The 21,950-nt window shown below is 42.7% G+C and overlaps 1 protein-coding gene across 1 annotated transcript in view; it reads left to right on the plus strand.

The window, feature by feature from the left end:
• The window catches only part of LOC109421022 (UDP-N-acetylglucosamine--dolichyl-phosphate N-acetylglucosaminephosphotransferase), a 78,318-nt gene that overhangs the window by 48,426 nt on the left and 7,942 nt on the right, over positions 1 to 21,950 (plus strand). The gene's annotated exons all lie outside the window — the stretch shown is intronic.

Consider the following 21,950-nt stretch of genomic DNA (forward strand, 5'->3'; position numbering starts at 1 on the left):
TCTCCAAATCCGTGCGTCGGACCTAACTTCAGAAGTGGTGCGCTGTATAGCAAACAGCTATACAGCGCACCACTTTCGAAGTTAGGTCCGACGCACGGATTTGGAGAAAAATCCAACTTCGCTAGTCGAAAATTCCGGGTTTCAACTGCACGTACAGCAATAGAAATTTATTTGGCATAATATGTGTTTGAATTGACAGTTATTGAAGACAATTCTCAACTTGTCACTCTTTACAAGATCATTGTCCAAAATGGTCTATGTAATTAGTTAGTTTTGTTTGGAAATATTATATAATCAGAATTATATAAAAAGCAATACTTTGTACAACTTCTTTTTTAAATCGCTGAGAAATTAAATCTAAATGATAATTTCCAGGAATTCCTGGATGGGTATCTTTAAGAATCTTTGAATTTTCTAGCAGCATTACTGCAAAATATGGTTAAGTGATTCTTTATGGAAATCAAGTATCATGTGGGAAAAAACTTGGTTGAATTTGCAATGGAATTCCAGCAAAAGTTTGTGAATTCCTAGTGAGAATAGATGTACGTAGCTGAAGCGTAAACGCGAGTGTATTCATTAAAACCATGCTGGAGGTGATTTCTAGTCGGTCACTATAATTTCTTTTATTTCGTGGGCCAGGGGTATTTTTGCGTCTATCAAACAACGCACAAATTCAAATGGTCATTGAGGAAGTTTAAATATATATTCAAAAGCTGGTGCTGCAAGATGTAATCGTAAGTTTAAAGGTATTCATGATTGGACTTGTAAAAGACTTGGTATTCATGAGATAATTGTGAAAGAATTCTTGGATGACTTCTTGGGGAATTTCTTGGCTTCTATGTCCCTCTAAAATTATCTAAAAGAATTTCAATACAAATCGCTGGAGGAATTCCTCTAGAAATCCTTCAAATTATTCAAAAAATCTACAAGTAATCCAAAAAAACCCTGGGGTGAATCCCTGAAAAACATTATTAACGGAATACTGTAATTTTTTAACTAACCGCTGAAGAAATTTAAAAAAAAAATCCCAAGAGAAATTTCGGAAGAAATCATTACAAGAATTCTCGGAGCAATACCTGCAGGAATCCCTGGAGTAATTTGTGAAAGTATACGTGAAGGAATCCCTGGATGAATTCCTGGAGGAATCCGAAAAGCAATTATGCTAGGAATTTCAGGAAAAATAAATCTGAAGAATCCGCATCAGAAATCCCTGTAGAAATTACTAGAAATTTTTTTAGATGAATCCTTGGAGGAATTTCTGGATGCATTCCTGGAGGAATCCTTAGAAGAATTCTTCAAGAAATCACAGGAGGAGTTCCTAGATGTATTTCTGGAGGATATCCGGGAGAACCTTCTGGAAAAATTCCATGCGGAATCTCTGGAAAAGTTCCTGGACTAATGCCTGGAGCATTAGGGGATTTTTTTATTATCGTACAAATTGGTATGAAGTTTCTGAAGGTTAATGAAATAAGGTAGGGATCATATACATATATTTGAAAAACTAAATTGAAAAAAATCAGGGTTGCCTAATTTTCCGGAAAACTCCAGTGAAAATCAAACATTTTCCACAGACACCACCTACTTTGAAAAATCATAGAACGAAGCATCATAGGCACATTTTTTTTGTGAAATCATAAGCAAATTTTCTCAGCAATTCTTAGATGGATTTCTGGAGGAAATCCTAGAACATTTTTTGGACAAATTCCTGGCGGATTCCCTGGAAAAGTTATTGGATTGATTGATTGATTTGTCTTTTTTAAAGAGACTTTCAGTCCTTGGCTCCAAAGTTAATCGATAAATTTCTGAAGGAGGCATCCCTGGAGAAGTTCCTGGAGTAATGCCTGGAGCATTAGAGAAATTTCTGATGAAATTTCAAGATAAATTTCTAGAAGAATTCCCAGAGGAATTTCTGGAGGAATTCCAGGAGGAATTCTTGGAGGAATCTCACGGAAGAATCATTAGAGGAATCCCTGCAGGAATTTCTGGTATATTATTGGAGGAATTCCTGGTGGAATTTCTAGAAGAACCCGTGAAATAACTCCTGGACGGATTTCTAGAGAAATCCCTGGAGTTGAAATTCATGGATTTATTCCTAGAGGAAACCTGAAAGAATTTCCGGAGGAATCCCTTGGAAAAATTCCTATAGAATTTCCTGAAGAATGTCCTGAAAGAATATCGGAAGCAATCTCTAAAGGATTTCCTGCAGAAATTCCTGGAGAGATTCCTGGATCAATTTCTGAAGAAATTCCTGTAGGAATTTCTGAAGAAATACCTACGGTAAATCTTGGTGGAATTTATTGAGGAGCCCCTGGAGACACTGCGGTAGAAATTTCTGAGGAATTTCCAGAGGAATTCCTGAAAAAATTCCTATATGAATTCCTGAAGGACTTTCTGAAGGAATTCCTGGAGTATTTCTGAAGAAACCTCATAAGGAATTCCCGCAAAATTTCTTAGAGAAAATTCTACAAAAATTCTTGAAAGAATCCCTGGAGATACAGGGTGCAGCAGGAAAAAATGCGAAAAGTTCAAGGCACTATTACACGCTAAATATGGGATATGGGAAAAATAAAAATGAACATATTTGATGTTTAACATGTGATAATGTAGGCCTAATAAGCGGATATCAATAAACTGCGCGCCCAATGGTCATTAAACAAAATGACTATAATAGTAACAAAATTAGCTCAAATTCGATGAACAACCAGACCACACTAATCCAGACCCATGTAGTTTCACATACCAGATGAAATAAGTACATATATTTGATGATATTGTAGAGAAAATCAAAAATTTTGTTTTATCAGATGCGAAATTTAGCGACCTGTGCGATTTTCTGCGGTTTGAAAATTCTGGTGGTCTTCATCTTCAAGCGCCGCCCTGTAAAGGTTAGTGACCAAAATGGGAAAATTTAAATTAATTTTTCAGAAAACTAGCCTATTACAGATCATGGAACGTTGAAACATAGATTGGTTAATGTCAAATAGACGAAAATGAGGTTTGAAGTTGAAAAACACTTTCGCATTTTTTCCTGCCGCATACTGTATTCTTGGAAAGAACCCTGGAGAAATCCCTGAAACAAATTTCTGGAGGAACCTTAGGAGGGATTCCTGGAGGAACTTCCGGACAAGATCCAGGTGGAATTTCAGGAGGAATTTCTGGACAAATCTTTATAGGAAATCTTGGGGAAATTCCATGGAACTATTCATGGATGAATTCCAGGAGGAATCCCTTAATCAATTCTTTGAGGAATCCTGCAATGAATTCCTGGAAGAATCTCTAGAGGAATTCTGGAAGGAATCCATGGAGAAATTTCTGAATATATTCATAGAGAAATTCCTAAAGAAATTCCTAGGGAAATTCCTAGAGGAATTCTGAGAGGAATTTCTAATGGAGTTCCAGGAGAAATTTTCAGAGGAATTTCTGGAGGACGTACAGGAGCAATTTCAGAAGGAATTTCTGGAAGAATTACTGGAGAAATCATCGGAGGAATTTTTGGAGGAATCCATGAAATAATTCCTGGAGGAATGTGTAGAGGAAACCTTGGAGAAGAAATTCCTGGATTAATTCTTGGGGGAAACCCTGGAAGAAATTCCTGGAGGAATTCCTGGATCCATTCCTGAATAAATTACCGAAAGTATTCCTAAAGAAATACCTGGGGTAATTTTTGGTGAAATTCGTGGTAGAACTCCTGGAGGAGTCCCTGGAGAAATGCCTGGATGATCCTGGAAGAATGCCAGGAGGAATACCTGGAATAATTCTTGAATAAATTCCAGAAAGAATTTGTGGGGAAATTTTTAAAAGAATCCCTATAGGATTTCCTGGAGGATTCTGAAAAAATATTTGAAGGAATTCCTAGAGATATCTCAGGAGGAAATCATTCAGGAATTCCAGGAAGAATTATTGGAATTTTTCTTGGATAAACTCCGGGAGGAATTCTTGGGTTAATTTCTAAATGAAACCCTGGAGGATTTTCTAGATAAATTCTTGGACGCAATTTCTCCAGTAGTAATTTCTGAAGGAATCCTGGATTAATGCCTGGAGGAATTCCTATTGAAATCTCTGGAAGAACTTCTGGAGTAATGCCTGGAGTAACCCCTGGATAAATTCCTGGAGACATGCCTGTATCAATTCCTGGAGGAATCTCTCGAGAAATTCCTTAAGAAATCCCTGGCGGGGATGAACCAGCCTCGGGCTGAAATTCCCCATAATAAAAAGTCAATAATAATAATAAGAAATCCCTGGAGGATACCCTGGGGAATTTCCTTAAAAAATCCCTGGAGAAATTCCTGGACTAATGCCTGGAGTAATCTCTGAATACATTTATAGATGAGTTCCTGGTGGATTTTTCAGAATAATTCTGGGAGCAATCTAGTGGACTTTGGAGTTTTTAGAAGAACTCCCGAAGCAATCTGAATTGCTGGAGAAATCCCGGGATGAGTCCATGGAGAAACTCCCAGGAGAAATTTCTAAAGAAACCTCTTGAAAAATTCCTAGAGGAATCCTTAGAGAAATTTCTAGAGAAATTCTTGGAAGAATCCCTGGGAAAATTCTTTGAAAAATCCCTGGAGGAATCCCTGAAGCAATTTCTGGAGAAACCTCAGGAGGAATGCCTGGAAAGTTCTGAACAAATTCCTGCAGGAAGTTCTGGATAAATTCCTTGCGGAATCCCAGGAAGAATTCCTGGATTAATCTGTAAAGGAATTTTTGTGGAAATTCCTTGGAACTATCCCTGGAAGAATTCTTGAATGAATTCCTGGAGGAATCTCGAGAGAAATTCTGGCAGCAGTTAATGGAGGAATTTCTGAAGAAACTCCAAAAGAAATTTCTGAAGAAATTGCAAAAGAAATTTCTGAAGAAATTCCAAGAGAAATTTCTGAAGAAACTCCAAGAGAAATTTCTAGAGGAATTCCCAGAGGAATTTTTGGAGGAATTTCAGGAGGAATTCCTGAAGGAATTGCGGTAGTAATTTCTGAAGGAATTCTTATGGGAGTTCGTGGATCAATTCCTGGAGGACTTTCTGAAGGGATTCTAGGGGTAATACTTAAGTAACCTCTTGAGGAATTCCTGGAGGCATCCTTAGAGGAATTTCTAGAGGATTACTTGGAAGAATCCCTGGGGGAATTCTTGCAAAAAAAAACCTGGAGGAATCAGTGAAACAATTTTTGGGGGAACCTCAGGAGGAATTCCTGGACAAATCTCAATAGGAAATCTTGGGGAAAATCCGTGGAACTATTCATTGAAGAACTGCAGGAGGAATCCCTAAATGAATATCTTGAGAATCCCTGAATGAATTCCTGGAAGAATCTCTAGAGGAATTCTGGAAGGAATCCATGGAGAAATTTCTGAAGGAATTCCTGGAGAAATTTTTAGAGGAATTCAGAAAGGAATTTCTGGTGGAGTTCCAGAAGGATTTTCTGGAGGAATTACTGCAGGAATCATCGATGGAATTCCTGGAGGGAGCCATGAAATAAATCCTGGAGGAATATGCAGAGGAAACCCTAGAGAAGAAATTCCTGGAAGAATTTTCGGAGGAGTTCATGGAAGAATTCCTGAATCCAAACTTGAATAAATTCCTGGAGTAATTCCTGAGGAAATACCTGAGGTAATACCTGGAGAAATTCTTGGTAGAACTCTTGCAGAAGTCTCTGGAGAAATGCCTGAATGAAATCCTAGAGGCATGCCGGGAGGAATACCTGGAATAATTCTTGAAAAAAATCCGGGAGGAATTCCCGAAGAAGTTCCTGGAGGAATCTCAAGATTCATTCCTGATGAAATACAAAGTTCGATTTCTGAGGGAATTCCAGGAGGATTTTCTGAAGAATTCTCAGGGGAAATACTGAAGAAACCGATGAAATTCTTGAGAAAATCCTGAAATCCTGGATTAATTCCTGCGGGAGTTTCTGAAAGAATCCCAATAAGAGTTCTTCTAGAAATGTTTAAAATGATCTCGGAATTCGTTTTTGTAAGAATAACAGAAGAAATTTCCGGTGAATCCCTGGAGGAACTCTTGAAGTAATTTCTGAAGAAACCCGATGAGGAATCCCGGAAGCAAGCCCCATTAGGAACTCTTTATGGAATCTCAGGAGAGCTTTCTTAGCGAATACCTGGAAGATTTTTTGTAGGAATATTCCTGGATAAAAAAAAATGAAGAAATCAATGTCTGCAGTAATTGTTGAAGGAATACTAGGATCCCTAGTGGAGCGGACCTGGTGGGATGGTTAGAACACTTGACTATCACGCCGAGGACCTGGGATCGAATCCCACTCCCGACAAACTCGCAAAATGTGTAAGTTCTTCTTTCGGAAGAGAAGTAAAGCGTGGGTCCCGAGATGAACTAGCCTAGGGCTAATAATCTCGTTAATACACATAAAAAAACTAGGATCCCTAAAGGTTTTTTGTACAAATTTTTCAAGCAATTCTTGGGGTGTTTTTTTAAGAATCTGTAAGTAAAATTTTCTAAAAGAATTTCTGGAATATTGACGATCTTGCGCCAAATACGACGCACAGGCAAACAAAATTGTCCTACCACAAAATATGCACACCGGTTTCAGCATACATTGGTTGATGTCGCCGCTACAGTTTTCCAGTAACGGAGCGTTATTTTGGGGTGGTGTTCCGACTAATCGGTTTGTTTATGCACTGTTTCCTTTGTTGTTGGATGTGTGAACATTGTACTGTCAAAGATTGAACATTTGCACGATCGTCGCGAAATCCTTGCAAAGCTCAATACATTCCTGCAGAAATACTTCGAATCATTCCAGGTGTAATTATTGGAGCAATCTCTAGTGGAATTTTGGAAGGCATATATGGAGATATCCCTGTAGAAATCTCTGAATACCTGCAAAAATACCATAAAGGATTTCTGGAGAAATTCCTGAAGGAAACTTCGAAAAAAGCACTAGAACAATTACTGAAGGAACCTCTAAAGATATCCCAGGACAAATCCCCGAAAAAATGTCTAGTAGAATCCCTAGATGAATTCTTGATTGAATTTCTGGAAGAAGCCAAGATGGAATCACTGAATTAAGCTATGGAAAAAAATCTTGGAGGAATTGTTCGTACTCATATAGTTTACAAAACTATGAACAAATCTGAAACAGTCATTTTGCTTACTCAAAACTACAATACTGATTTGCATATTCACATATCGGGCGCCCATCCCGCTTGAAATTCATCTCAAGTCAGGCCCCCCCTGGGCCCCCTCCAGGAAAAAATCCTAGTTACGCCAATGGCGATCCATCGTTTTGCTTGACTACGGCCTACTTTGACAAGCACTGGTCCAAAGTAGTCTAACCCGGCGTACGTGAAGGGTCGCACATACGGTTCTAGTCGTTCCTTAGGAAGAGGCGCCATCACCGGCGATTTTGGAGAGGCTTTGTTGATTCCATGCACAATGCACAATTTTTTGCTACCTTTTAGTTTCTTTATTTCGTCAATCCAACGTAGACTAGTACATAGACATAAACATATACATAAATTTTGTTTTCTATCTAATTAATGCATTTTATTATTTTTTCATAGGGGTCTAAAAAGTAGTTCGTTCAAACTATGCGTGTCTATTTCTGTTGTTATTGAAATATTGTTTCAGACTATGCCGAGACATTGTAAAGTCAATCATTTCGCAATGTTCATTATAGATTGACATCATTTGATTAATTGGTCCAAATTTAGCGTAATCCGTCCGATTATAACAAGTTTTAAAAGGTGTTCGACTACGAAGACGCCGTGTAGGCGCATAGAAATTGAATTTAGATAAAATTTCAGATGAGTAAATTCGTTGCGAAATAATATCATTTACAAATGAGATCATGGCGATCTCACGACGCTCTTTTAATGTCTGAATGTTTATAACACGGAGAAGAATTAATAGTAAATACAAACAAAATTAGGTTTAATTCAACCGGAATTTCATGTTGATTTTGACACAAACGCAAGATTAGTTTGATTTTACTACCGATGGTAGTTGAAAACAACTAATATTGGTAGTTATTCCGTCGGCCATATGGTGGTTAAACACTACAAACATCCGTTTGAAATTACCATTATAGTAGTTGTTTTATTTTGACAGCTTTGATAACAAACATTCTCATTAGTTGTCTTTACTAATCGTCATGGTTTCTTTCAACCAATTTGCCGTTTAGAATTTACTAAATAATTTGTTGAAATAACAAATCCTTCCGTTTAAAATTACCGCCATTGTTTTTGTTTTTTTTTTTTCAGGAATGCATAAACTTACTGCTTTTTTCTAATTATTTACTATTGTCAGATTTCTTGAAACGTAAACACCGCGCGGTCGTTGAAATGTTTCAAAAAAGGGGCTTTGCACAAAAGTTCACGCGGTCTTTCGTTTTCGAAAGGAACAGCCGCACCGTAGGAAACGCCGCAATGTTACTTCCCATAAGGATGAAGTAAACAGGGAGTGAAAACCGCGGCTGTACCTTTCAGAAGCGATAGGCCGCGTGCACTTTTGTGCAAATCCCTCAATAAAACTTTTTGTTTGGTGGGAGGTATTTTATTTGGCCAATTTACAAAGTCAGTTTAATGTACATTGTTGAATTTGAATGCTTACAGGATCAAAAATTATGCCTTCACTTGTGTCGTTTTGTCGTTCAAGCGAAACATCCTTCTTGGTTTATGGGATGTTGATTTTTCTGGCAACACCCAGCCTAGGATGAAACGGTGAGCTAGTCCTTTTTACGTACCGTTTTCCAACTGATAGGTCGTCCTAAGCATCTTATGAGTGGTATGGACACCAGGAGAACGAAGTAGACTTGGCAACGCAGACCAAATTTCCTCCTGAATGACACAAGCAACTGCTGTGGGTGTTGTGTCTGGTTCTGGGCATATGCGGGAGAACCCAAGATGCCGTCGTTTGGAGATTTATACCTTTTCTATTGTTTGAAGTTTGTGTCACCGAAGAGGCAGGTCTAGAAAAATATATAAATTTATAAATATGCAACTATTGATTCAATTGTACACATAAACTACGAAATTATATTAATCTTACCATTTGGGATGGAACTTTTTATCAAACTCCATTTTGCACTTGGCGCGTTTATCGACTTTTCGCTCAGATATGCCGAGGTGATCTCTACGAGCGATGGAATGGAAGTAGCAAAATGAAACAAACCACAAGTTTGGTTTGTTCGAATCATTTTCAAACTAAAATATTGGTTGTTATTTCTCCTACTAACATATCAGTTTGATTTAACTGCCTCATTAGTAAAAACAACCTAATGTTTCAGTTTGTGTAGGTTAACGAAAACAACCCCAACTTTAGTAAATGCAAACCGATGTTTTGGTACAAATAACAAACTTTTTGGTTTAAACCAACTAATTTGGTAGTTGTTTTGCTGCAACTTGCGTTGGTAGAAACAACAAATTAATTTGTTGTTTTCAAACTAAAAAAACGTATTCAAAACAACAAATTGGTAGTTTGAATCAACTACTTTCCTAGTTGGATGATCAACAAACGTGTTTGTTGATTCAAACTGCATTGATTTTGCTCCGTGAAGCATGCAGCGTGCTTCATATGATGGAAGAGGAAATACTGTCCAACCTAGTTTCCGAAGAGCATATAATAGAAATTGTTTTTGTACTGATTCTATCCTGTCGATATGCGTTATTCTGAAAGGGGACCAGACAACGCTGCAATATTCCAGAATTGACCTCACATAAGAAATGTACAGAGTTTTTATTGTATACGGGTCTTGAAAATTGTAGCTGAAGCGTTTTATAAACCCAAGCATATTATTTGCTCTATGGATAATCGTATTGTAATGGTCTGTGAAAGTTAGTTTAGAATCCAAAATAACTCCTAGATCCCTAACTCTTTCACATGTTTCTACTTCTTGGTTTCCTAGAGTAATTGCGCTAGTAGGTGTGCTTAGTTTTCTGCTAAAAGTTATTAAATTACATTTTTTAACATTCAGCTGCAATAAGCTTTTAGAGCACCATTTGTAAAAAATATGAATTTCCTTCTGAAATATACTTATATCTTGGTTATTCCTGACTTCCAAAAAGAGCTTCATGTCATCAGCATAAATAAGTAATTTGACTTTTTCAAGAATGAAGGAAATGTCATTTACGTACAGTATGAATAAAAGGGGACCTAGATGGGAACCTTGAGGAACTCCAGATGTGACTTGAATTGGATTAGATTGTTTTCCATTGAATTTTACTATTTGTTCTCGGTTCGTGAGATACGACTCAAGCCACTGTAGAAGCCCGGGTTCTATTCCATTTTTCTGCAATTTGAAGAGTAACAATGGAATATCAATCCTATCGAAAGCTTTACTAAAGTCGGTGTATAGAGCTTCTACGTGGTTGCCATTATTCATGGCATTCAACGTGTAGTTAATGAATTCTATAAGGTTTGTAGCAGTAGAACGTCCCTTAAAGAATCCATGCTGCTTATCTGTAATTCTGTGTTTTATTTGAATAAATATTTTTTCGTTAATTATTGCTTCAAACAGCTTAGGAATGCAAGAAATAATGGCTATTCCACGATAATTACGTACGTCTGATTTTTTTCCTGATTTAAAGATGGGCACTAAATATGAATTCTTCCCAAGGGGTTGGTCACTCGGCATATTGTGCCCGGCACACATGCCGGCACATCTCGGCACACATGCCGGCACAATCCGGCACACATGGGCACAACATAGAAATCCAACTTTACGGTATGGAATCAAACTGTCATTATACTTACGATTGCAAAAAATCCCTTCATACAGATTCTAGACAAGTGTTCTGGGTGGAATTTTGTCGGTAAACACCGACTAGACCAATAACATTCGCCAAAAATAGACAGGATTATAATTAGCGCAAAAACATTCTAAGAAAATAGTCCTGTTCAACGACGTAGGTTGAACTTGCTCGAAGTTGCTACATCCCGCTCTTACCCGTTTGATGTCAAATGGGTAAGAGCAAGATGCAGCAACTTCGAGCAAGTTCAACCTGCGTCGTTGAACAGGACTAATATTCCACTGGGCACATTCGGCACACCTCCGGCACGTTTGGCACACTTCGGCACACACTGAAAAACAACCGGCACAGCTTAGGCACATATTGGCACACGCTCAAAAATCACGGCACAAATGAAGTGTGCTGAATGACCAACCCCTTGATTCTTCCATGCTTTTGGAAAGGTGCGGGACTCAATAGATATTTCAAAGAGCCAGAATAATGGAGCAGTAAGCTCAGTCGCTAGAGTTTTCATAAATATTGGCGGGATTCCGTCAGGTCCAGCACCTTTAGAAGCATCTAATTTTTGTAGGCCGTGTAGTATTTCGTGTACCTTGACGTGATTGACACCTACATCCGCTGGGTATTCAGGTATATATTCAAAAAAATCACGGTCACGATCCTCTTCGGAATAAGAAGTATATATGTCCTGGAAAAATGATGCGAAGAGATTACAAATATCTTCCGAGTTATTGCCAACGCATTGGTCCAAATACATTGAAGATGGAAAATTATTAGATTTAAGTTTCGACTGTACGTAATTAAAGAAGTTCTTCGGACACAACTTTATCTCTTTTTCAGTGTTCGTGTTGTACTCTTCAAATGCAACGTCGATGGCCAAGTTGAGTTGATCGCAGATGTCTAGATATTTTTCCAAATTTTCGTTAGTTTGGTTATTTTTGTAATTCTTATGTGCTTTCTGTTTTCGGTTTTTAAATTTTTTATTTGTCTATTGTACCAAGCTGGAAATTTTGAGTTGCGGTTCCGTCTTTTTTTCTTGACAGGTACCTCTTCAAGAATAATTCTAAAAATAATGTTGTAAAATAATTCAACTGCAGTATCGACGCATCCTTCATTCTTTAACAATAGTTGCCAATTTATACTATTAAGTTTATGTCTAATGTTATCGTAGTTTGCTTTATGGTATTCAAAGACTTCCTCGTACTCACAATCGTTGGGTCTATGATTTTCATGAACAAACAATGAGTATTCGATTGCTGTGTGAAATGCTTCATTCTTCCATAGAGGTTGTAATGAAGCAGCAACACAGAAATCTTCCTGAATATTCGTGAGAAGAAAATCAAGATAGCAATTTTGTTGATTTTTTATATGATTAATTTGATTCAAAGATAAACCAGCAGATCTGTCAAAAATTAATTGCAATGTTTCGTTTTCACCAACGATTGGAAGTAGAATTTGGTCATTTTCTGAGTCATGGATAAAATCGGCGTTGCGTTGGTTAAAGTCCCCATAAATGTGAACTTTAACCTCCGGTGGAAGTTCTGATAATATTTTTTCAGCCATTTCAAAGAAATTTTCATAACTGCTTTTGTTTGTGCGGTCTGGGTGAAAATATACAGAGGCAAAAACATGAGTTTCACCTGCAATGTATGTTTTCACCCAAACATGTTCAAATGCATTATTTTTTGTAGAGTGTAGAAGTTCAGAATTAAATTTTGTCGAAATAGCAACAAGAACTCCACCTCCAGACTTTTTTCCAGACTCGAGAAAATCTCGGTCATCTCTGTATACATTAAAGCTATTTCCGAAAATTTCTTCGCTTCTCACGCTTTCATCCCAGCTAGTTTCAGTTGCCAAAAGTATCGAAAAGGATGAGCTAATAATTTTTTTATGTATTTCCTTCATTTTTGCTGGGCTTTTCATGCGGTTGAAATTTTGACAGTACACCAAAATTTCAAATGCATTCTGTTTGAACTGCGAAGAGATTTCCGGAAGAATGTTGGTTGGGGAATTAAAGCTATTTTCTTCCGAAGAAGAAGGCGTCCTTACTTCGGAAAATTTCGTCCAGTAGAGGGGGAATAGAACTTGTTAGCACTCTCCCGTAATTGTTGCAATCGGTGCGTGCGTTCGCTGGAGAGATATTGTCGATACGACAATAAGTCCGATGCGGCTTCAGCTGGACCAACTCCGTACTCCTGATGAACATCGTTGAAGATACGTAGAAGGTGCGTAGGATCCGTAGGTAAACCTTCAGACGCTAGCAGTATGCGAATACTAGTGGTTGTCATCCCATCAATACAGACAGTTGCTGGTTGATCTTTCATATATCGGCACCAACATTTCAAAAGGGCGTAACTGCATTTACAACCAATGCCTTCTCACAAAGCTGTGGAGCGTATCCCATCCCTCTCGAGCAATCCACTAGCACAAATAGAAAGATAAAATCCTTCTCTTTCGATTAATGGATGTGAATTGCGTGAGATGAATGAAATACGACCCACAGCTCTGTGAGAAGGCATTGGTTGCAAAAGCAGTTACGCCCTTTTGAAATGTTGGTGCCGATATGCAAGGAACAACCGAACAACCCTCATAATACCAGGATCACGTAGCCTTGCCTTTAAGAAGCGACCGTCTCCCTCAGCAGATTGTTCAGTAAGGCTGACGATGGGTGGGCGCATTGGGTCGAGCTGCATTTCACTATCATGTTGCTGTTGAACTTGTTGCTGCTGCTGCTGTTGTTGTTGTTGTTGCTGTTGATGCTGCTGTTTTTGCAAGGTTCCTTGTTTTTGGTTCTGTTGTTGTTGGTTGTTTTGGGGTTGAAGTTGAGCATGATTTGGTATGTTTTGCTGCAGTTGTTGTGTTTGTTGGATTCGATAAGGGTTGATCGTTTCACCTTTTTTAAAAGTGATGAAACTTGATTTTACAGCAGTCGTTGAAAGTCCTGCAATTGGATGCTCAGTAGATTCCGGTGGGCCAGAGAATTGATTTTTTGCCATTACCAAAAGTTGTTTATCTGTAGGTTTGTTGGTCGCATTGTTATTGTAGTCTTGGTGTAAATTTTGCTTTCGATGCTTTTTATTTCGTGTCACCTTCTTAGTTGTGTTTCCGAGGGTGGCATCATATTTCGACCAACTTTGACGCCAACGCCATTTATTGCCTAAAAATCGCCAACCAGGAGAATAGTGATCATGTTTTAGTTGTTCGCGTTGCTTGCCAGTCGATTCTGCTTGTCCAGCTAATTCTTCAGCTAAGGTAAGGTTCTTTCCTGGAGGGTGATTTTTTGTCTTGCTGTTAATGTTCGAGACCGCATCTGCAACCGATTTGATCTCTAGGAATATTTCCTCCAGCATTTTTGTATTGGGGGTAGCTGAGTTTGGTTCCGTTATTGGAGTCAACTGAGATAGCTCATTTTTCAGGCTCAACAGTTGTTTGTTTAGTGATTCAGCACTTGTTGTATTTGCATCGTTAACGTCTTTTACAGCTTGGTTGAAGATTTTTTCGCATGATTGCATGTGCTGGACTAAATCTTTCTGAAGTTTGTCATTTTTCGCGGAGTTGGCAATTAACGATTGCTCCGTCTTGACAAGAAGATGATCTAAATTATCAACGATGTCGCCTACCATTGACATCTTTTTTAGACCGTCAGCAATTCTATGGTATGCATCCGTTTGTTTTTGGATTGATTCCAATAGACTTTCCTGCTTGCAAAGCAGCTTCCGCGTGTCGATTCCAGCGTTTAAATGTTCTTGACAGTTGTCACATAGTGGTACCATGAATGCTCTAATAAAGTGTTCTTGGTTCCGCTGGACTCCGATACAAGCTGCATGGTAGGGCTTTTCGCAAAATTCGCACTTCCATAAGAAGTGGTCGTCTTTGTTGCTGCACGATGTTACGCTGCACCGCATGATTCACTATAAACGCGCGGCTTTGTCAATACGATAAAAAAAAGTACACTACGCGACGACGACGAAAGATAAAAACAAAAAATAATCACAGGTTCGTGCGCGCGGACCCGGGGTCAAAAAAAGCGTGTATGCAAAAAAAAAATGTTTAAGTTAAAAAGTAAAAATACACGCTGAGCGCTACAAAGCGCGTCCGAACTCAAAGGTGGTTCGTACTAGACTTTTGAACGACGGATCTCATATTTGCAATCTCGAAACGTTGACGAAGTTCATTAATTACCGTCTCGCGGTTCGCATGACGATAAAGACGATGGAACCATCCGACGATTAATGTTGTTACTGGGTGTTGCTTTGGAAGAACTACTGGGTATCTCGCATCGAAGGGTAGGTAGTTTGCCGCTTCTATGCGGCCTCGCATTCGTACAATTCCTTGATCATCCATGTAGGGCCAAGTCTTGTAGATGGGGCTAGTTTTAGGAACTGTAGCGTGCTTAGTCGTTGGAATGCCGAGTGTTTTTATCAGCACAGATCGCTCCTCTGCAAATGCTTCCTCTTGTGCCATCTTCCATATCATAATTTCCGCCCGTGATAACTCTTCTTGGGTGAGCGTTTCCGGTCTTAAATTCTGTCCAACGTTTCGTCGTCGCAAGCTGTTCATGAAGCGAATGACGTATGCCATTGTGCGTTGCAGTCTTGTCCAATTGTTGAATCGAGAATAATCTACCACAGACTCCCGGTTCCAGTGAGTTTGAACACTCCGCAGTTCCTCATGCGTTGTAGTCGTGAACCGTTGCTCCGGCCATGCCACTTCATCTAGGTGTAGGAATGGGGGTCCATTCAACCATGTGCTTCTGGAGTCAAGATTTGTTCCGTCCTTCCATTTAGTCGCATCATCGGAAACGTTTAGCTTGGATGGTACCCACCTCCACTCTTGCGGCTCGCTTAAAGTTAGAATCTCTCCTATGCGCACCGACACAAACTTATGGAATCTTCGGTGATCGGACCTTATCCACGCAAGTACTGTACTTGAGTCACTCCAAAAGAACCGATTGCAGACCGGCAACGAATGATATTCGAGAATGGCTGCTACAAATCGTACTCCAAGGACGGCAGCCTTCAACTCGAGCCGTGGAGTAGACAGTGTCTTTATAGGCGCCACCTTACTTTTGGCTCCTACCAAAGCTGTTTGGACACGGCCTTTGTGTACTAACCGGAAATATACAGCACAACAGTACGCTATATCGCTGGCATCGACGAAAGTATGCACTTGCAAATCATCTACGCTGGACGGGAACGAGGAGAAATAGCATCTGGATATCTTCAGTTCATTGAGCTTTGGAAAAAGTTCGACCCACTTACGCCATTTTTGGTTTAGGTCTTTGTTGATTGGCTCATCCCACCCAGTTCCAGCAGCCCATGTCCCCTGAATTATTACTTTTCCATGGACGAGGAAGTGTGCGACAAGTCCAAGTGGGTCGAAAAGACTCATCACGACCTTGAGTACCTCTCGTTTTGTAGGAATGTGCGCTTCATCAAGTATTGAACGTATATCGTCCCGCAGATTGAACGAGTAGGAGAAACAATCAGCTACTGGATCCCAGGACATCCCCAGCACGGACTCACTAATAGAACTTCTCTCCAACATTAGACTCTTCGGTTGACTGGCTGTTGGTTCTCCTATTTTACGAAGAGTATCCGTAGAGTTGGAACGAAAACCACGAATCTCAAATCCACCTAGCGAGTGGACCAACTTCACTTCTTTCACTACGTCTGCAGCTTCGTCGACGGTGATAAAGCTATCCAAATAATCATCGACGTAATGGTTTTTTAGGATCGCGGCGGCCGCACGTGGGTAGATTGCAGCGAACTCCTCTGCATTTAGATTTTTTACGTACTGCGCAGAGGCGGGCGAGCAGGTTGCGCCAAATGTTGCTACGTCCATTTCGAAGACCTGTATAGGATTTGTTGGACTGTTTCGCCAAAGAAAGCATTGCGCCAGGCGATCTTCTTCGCGGATCGAGAGCTGGTGAAACATCTCTTTGATGTCACCACAGATTGCTACAGGGAACTGTCGGAAACGGCTAAGAACTGATGGAAGCGGGGTGAGAAGATCTGGTCCTTTTAGTAGTCTTGAATTGAAGGAGACTCCATCCACGGTCGCAGCTGCATCCCACACCAGCCGTACCTTATCCGGTTTCCTGGGATGAACAACAACGCCTAATGGCAAAAACCATACACGCTTACGGTCTACGCTGGTCAGCTCTGAAGTTGTTGCCTTGTGGGCGTATCCTTTTTGCAAATATTCAGAGATCTGCTCGCATACCCGCTCTTGTAGCCACGGATCCTTCGCTAGCTTACGCTCTAAAGCTTTCAATCGACGAACTGCCATTGGGTAGCTGTCTTTTTTTTTTTTTTTTTTTTTTCCTTCTAAACCATAGGGGGATAAATCTGCTCATCAGACACCCTAACAGGAAGGTTAGGGTAGTGTGGGGATGAGGCCGTCTTCTACAGTGCCGGTAGAAGCCAGGACTGCTCTTTCCTCGACCCACTAAAACACATTCCTATGGTCGCCAAACCCTACGTCTCTCCGGAACCACCAAGAAGGTATTGCTTCAGAGAGGGGCTAGTGCATATCGCACCCACAAGGTTAGCTGCCGTAGCCTAGCAGCAACGAACATCGATGACTCGCTCTGGAGAGTCCATCACGATAGCATGCTGGCGCTTAGCCAGTTTCCCGAGTGGTCCTCGCCACTCCCTTTGTCCTCGGAAGGCGGGCAGGGTCAACCCCGCCCGCGCCCTACTGCTGAGCGGACATCAAGAACTGATGCCCACGTGCAACCCGATCTGACCTGCCCGCAAAGGAAGGGTATCACTACCCTTCAGGCCCTATCAGATGCACCCGTAGGTTGCCGACAGCAGGATCTCACCTACCCCGACCCTTGCCGGGGTCCCCTTTCCAACCGCGGGCTCAGATCCAACCCAGTAGACCGACGCCACGACAGCACCGCTACCGGGACTTCCTCTCCGCGGCCACTTAATCGCTGTAAGGGTCGATCTCGACCGCAGGGCACCGGTATGACCTACGAAGCCGACTTCGAACCCCTGGACCACCTCTTGTACTGCATCTGGACTAGCCATTCTCTGAGTCCACGCGCCACCTCCTTTGTAGCTCCCAGACGATATGGGTGATAGCCGTTGAAACGGCATTCCAGCTAATCTCATCCCTACACATTCTCTGGACCAAGTTGTCCGGAGTTGTGTCCTCCCCGCATGTGGCAAGCATGCGGTCACGCATTGTGCGAAAACGCGGGCACACGAACAAAACGTGTTCCGCCGTTTCCTCTAAACCATTGCACACTGGGCATTCGGGAGAATCCGCATGCCCGAAACGGTGTAGATACTGTCGGAAGCAACCATGACCTGTAAGGACCTGTGTCAGGTGGAATGAAACTTCCCCATGGCGCCTATTAATCCAACTATCTACCCTCGGTATCAACCTATGGGTCCACCTTCCTTTGGTGGAACTGTCCCACGCGCGCTGCCATTTGACCATAGAGGCCATCCTGACAGTCTTGCGTATGCCTCTTGTGCCGCGCATTTCGAAGCACTCCATATCCTCACTGATAAGAATGCTGATGGGCACCATACCAGTAATGACACAGAGAGCGTCGTGTGACACGGTACGGTACGCGCTTGCAACCCTCAGACACATAAGCCTGTAAGTACTTTCCAGCTTCCGTCGGTAGCATTCAGTACTTAGCGCGGTACCCCACGCCGGGCCGCCATACCTAAGTATGGACGTGGCAACACTAGCCAGAAGCTTGCGCTTACTGGCGTACACCGCTGAGCTATTGGACATCATCCGGGACAGTGCCGCAATAGCTGTGGAGGCTCTTTTACAGGCATAATCGACGTGGCTACCGAAGGTAAGCTTATCGTCGATCATCACGCCCAAGTGCTTGACAGAGCGCTTCGACAGGATAGTGCACTCTCCTACACTGATCTCCGTCTGCTGCGCCGACTGCATGTTGTTAACAACCGTCACCTCTGTCTTGTGGTGAGCCAGCTCCAGTTTTCTGGACCGCATCCACGCCTCCACAACCTTGATCGAGTGGTCGGTAGTCAACTTCACCTCCTCGATCGTTTCACCGTAGACTTCGAGCGTAATATCGTCGGCAAATCCGACAATCACCACTCCCACTGGGTACTCTAACCTCAACACCTCGTCGTACATGACATTCCATAACACCGGACCCAGGATGGAACCTTGCGGGACTCCTGAGGTTATGTGAAAGCACTTCCGACCCACCTCCGTGTCGTATACTAGTACGCGATTCTGGAAGTAGCTTCCGAGAATCTTGTACAAGTACTCCGGTATCCCCAGACGCAAGAGCGCATCAGCAATAACAGCCCAACTGGCGCTATTAAATGCATTCCTTACATCCAGAGTCACTACCCCGCAGAAGCGAATTCCCCTCCTGTTAGGCTCGAGTGCTTCCTCGGCGGTTTTTGTAACCGACAAGATAGCGTCTACGGTGGACCTCCCCTTCCGGAAGCCATACTGGTTGCTCAAGAGACCATTTACGCCCTCAGTGAACTTCAACATTCTATTGAGGATGATCTTTTCGAGCACCTTCCCCGCCGTGTCAATCAAGCATATTGGTCTATATGCCGACGGGTCTCCGGGTGGTTTCCCCGCCTTTGGCAATAGTACCAGGCTCTGCCTCTTCCAAGCTTCTGGGAAAACTCCCTCGTCCAGGCATTTCTGCATAGCAGACCTGAACATCTCGGGAGCTTCTGCAATAGCTACTTTTAAGGCCAAGTTCGGAACTCCGTCCGGACCTGGGGCCTTACCTACGCTAAGGGACTTAGCTATCCCCGCAAGTTCCACATCGGTGACCATTTCCTCATCGCCAGCCCCAGTCCCCGGCTGTCCTACGAAAGGAGGCCAAGGACTAGGATCATGACGCGGAAAAAGTTCTCCAATGATCCCCTCCAACATCTCTGGAGATTGCTCTGTAGGAGCCATCACACCTCTCGTCTTGGCCATAACGATCCTGTAGGCATCACCCCACGGGTTCGTATTGGCACTCTGACAGAGACCCTCAAAGCAGGCCTTTTTGCTTGCTCTTATCTCGGTCTTGAGCGCGGCTTTTGCAGCGGCGAACACCACCCGCCGTTCGTTTCGCTCTTCCTCTGATCGTGCTCGCTGCATCCGCCGCCTAGCCCGTAGGCAGGCGCGGCGCAGGTCCGCAATCGCGTCGGTCCACCAGTAAGCCGGTGGCCTCCCATTTCTAGGGTGGACTCTCCTAGGCATGGTCGCATCACACGCACGTGAGAGCACCGCTACCAGCTCGTCGCCGTCTAAACCGAGTAAGTTTCGCTCACGGCGGAGCGCTTCCCTAAATACCTCTTCGTCGAAGTATGATGTCTTCCACCTACGAGGGCTTGGCCTTGGCCTAGCCGCCTCTTCTTCTATCCGCTGCCTGCTGTTGTTGTAGTCGATACTGTAGCGAACCGCCAGGTGGTCGCTGTGAGTGTAGCCATCATCTACTCTCCAGTTCGAACTACTTGTTAGGCCAGGACTACAAAAGGTCACGTCAATAATTGACTCCGCTCCGTTTCGACTATAGGTACTCTTGGTACCGACGTTAGCCAAGTCGACATCTAAGATGGCCAGTGTTTCTAGCAGGATCTGACCCCGCTGGTTCGTGAAACGGTTTCCCCATTCCACAGCCCAGGCATTAAAGTCACCCGCTATTACCACCGGCCTTCGCCCTGTTAGCACGGTCGTTAAGCGGTCCAGCATTTGCGTGAACCGCTCGATCGGCCACCGCGGAGGCGCATAACAGCTACAGAAGAAGACCCCGTTTACTTTGGCGACCACGAAGCCCTCATAGGTAGTAGACACCAACTCCTGCACGGGGTATTTACCCGTCGTCCATATCGCCGCCATTTTCCTGGTCCCATCCGAGGCCCAGTTGCCGTTGCCGGCGGGTACTCGGTATGGGTCCGAAATGATGGCGATATCCGTCTCCCACTCAGAAACCGCCTGACAAAGCAGTTGCTGAGCCGCATCACAGTGGTTCAGGTTCAGCTGCGTTACCTGCACTGTGATTTATTGCTCACTGCGGCTTTCTTAAAGGCCGGGCACCCTGGACCACCCATCGCATGTCTGTTTTTCGAGGTTTTCCCGGTACAGATCATGCATATGGGCGGACTCGTGCAGCTTTGGGTAGCTGTCTGGAAAATCCGGATCGTCATTCCGTCACAGTAGTCCAGTTTCAAATCCTCGTTTGGTGCGCCTTGTCGTTTGTTGCAATATACCTCTTGCACGTTTCTCTTCATTGGATTCCAATAACTCCCTCTTTTCGCAAATCCCAGCATCTTCCAACGCAAAGTAATCACGAAGCTGGTCGTTCAATTGACGGTCACTATCCGCCGTTGCAGCGACGTGGAAATGAACCACAGCATGCGGCGTCGATGAGCCTTTCGCGCATCCGTAAATGCTCCAACCCAGTCGGCACTTTGCTGCTATCGGATCGGTAGGCCCGCCTTCTCGCACTTTTAAAGGAACCACCAGGCGAAGGTTGTCCAAACCAATCAGTAATTTGGGTTGTATTAGCTCGTAGTCTTTTAGGGGGAGTCCACGCAAATGAGGATGACGTTCACAAAGTTCGCCGTACTTCATCGACTGTGTGGGCAGAACCAAACAACTAACCGTTCGTACCTCGCATAGTTTGTGAAGGTTGTGACTGCCCTCACCCGAAATTTCCATTTGGACACGTCGCGACTTTTGTTCCTCTCGCGTCACGTTACCTGTCCATTGCAATGTCAATGGTTGGACTGGCCCAGAGAGACCCAAACGATACGCGACTGCTTCTTCCAAAAATGTTGTCGACGATCCTTCGTCGACGAATGCAAAGATGAATTCTTTTTGGGTCCCAGCATACACTACCACGGGAAGGACTCGGAACATAGGAGAAAACCCACCCTTCTGCATGATATTGTTGACGGATACATTGAGGGAGGGTTGGATTGCAATTGGGTGGAGAAGTGTATGATGTTTTTCGCGACAGCCGTCGAACCCACATCCTTGCGAAGACCGACACGGCCACTTTCCGTGCCCATTCAAGCACATGCTACACAGTCCCCTTTGGTGAACGACTTTCCACCGTTCATCGGTGCTCAGGGACTTGAATTTGTTGCAATCACCCACCCGATGTCCTTCTCGTTCGCATGCTGCACATGGCTTACCTGACTTCCTTGCATACGACAACGAATTGGCTTGCTCTAATGAAGAAGCAGGCATTGTTGAATGCGCGTGTAAGAGGCCCTTTT

This window comes from Aedes albopictus, chromosome 2, assembly GCF_035046485.1.
Source record: "Aedes albopictus strain Foshan chromosome 2, AalbF5, whole genome shotgun sequence".
NCBI lineage: Eukaryota > Metazoa > Arthropoda > Insecta > Diptera > Culicidae > Aedes > Aedes albopictus.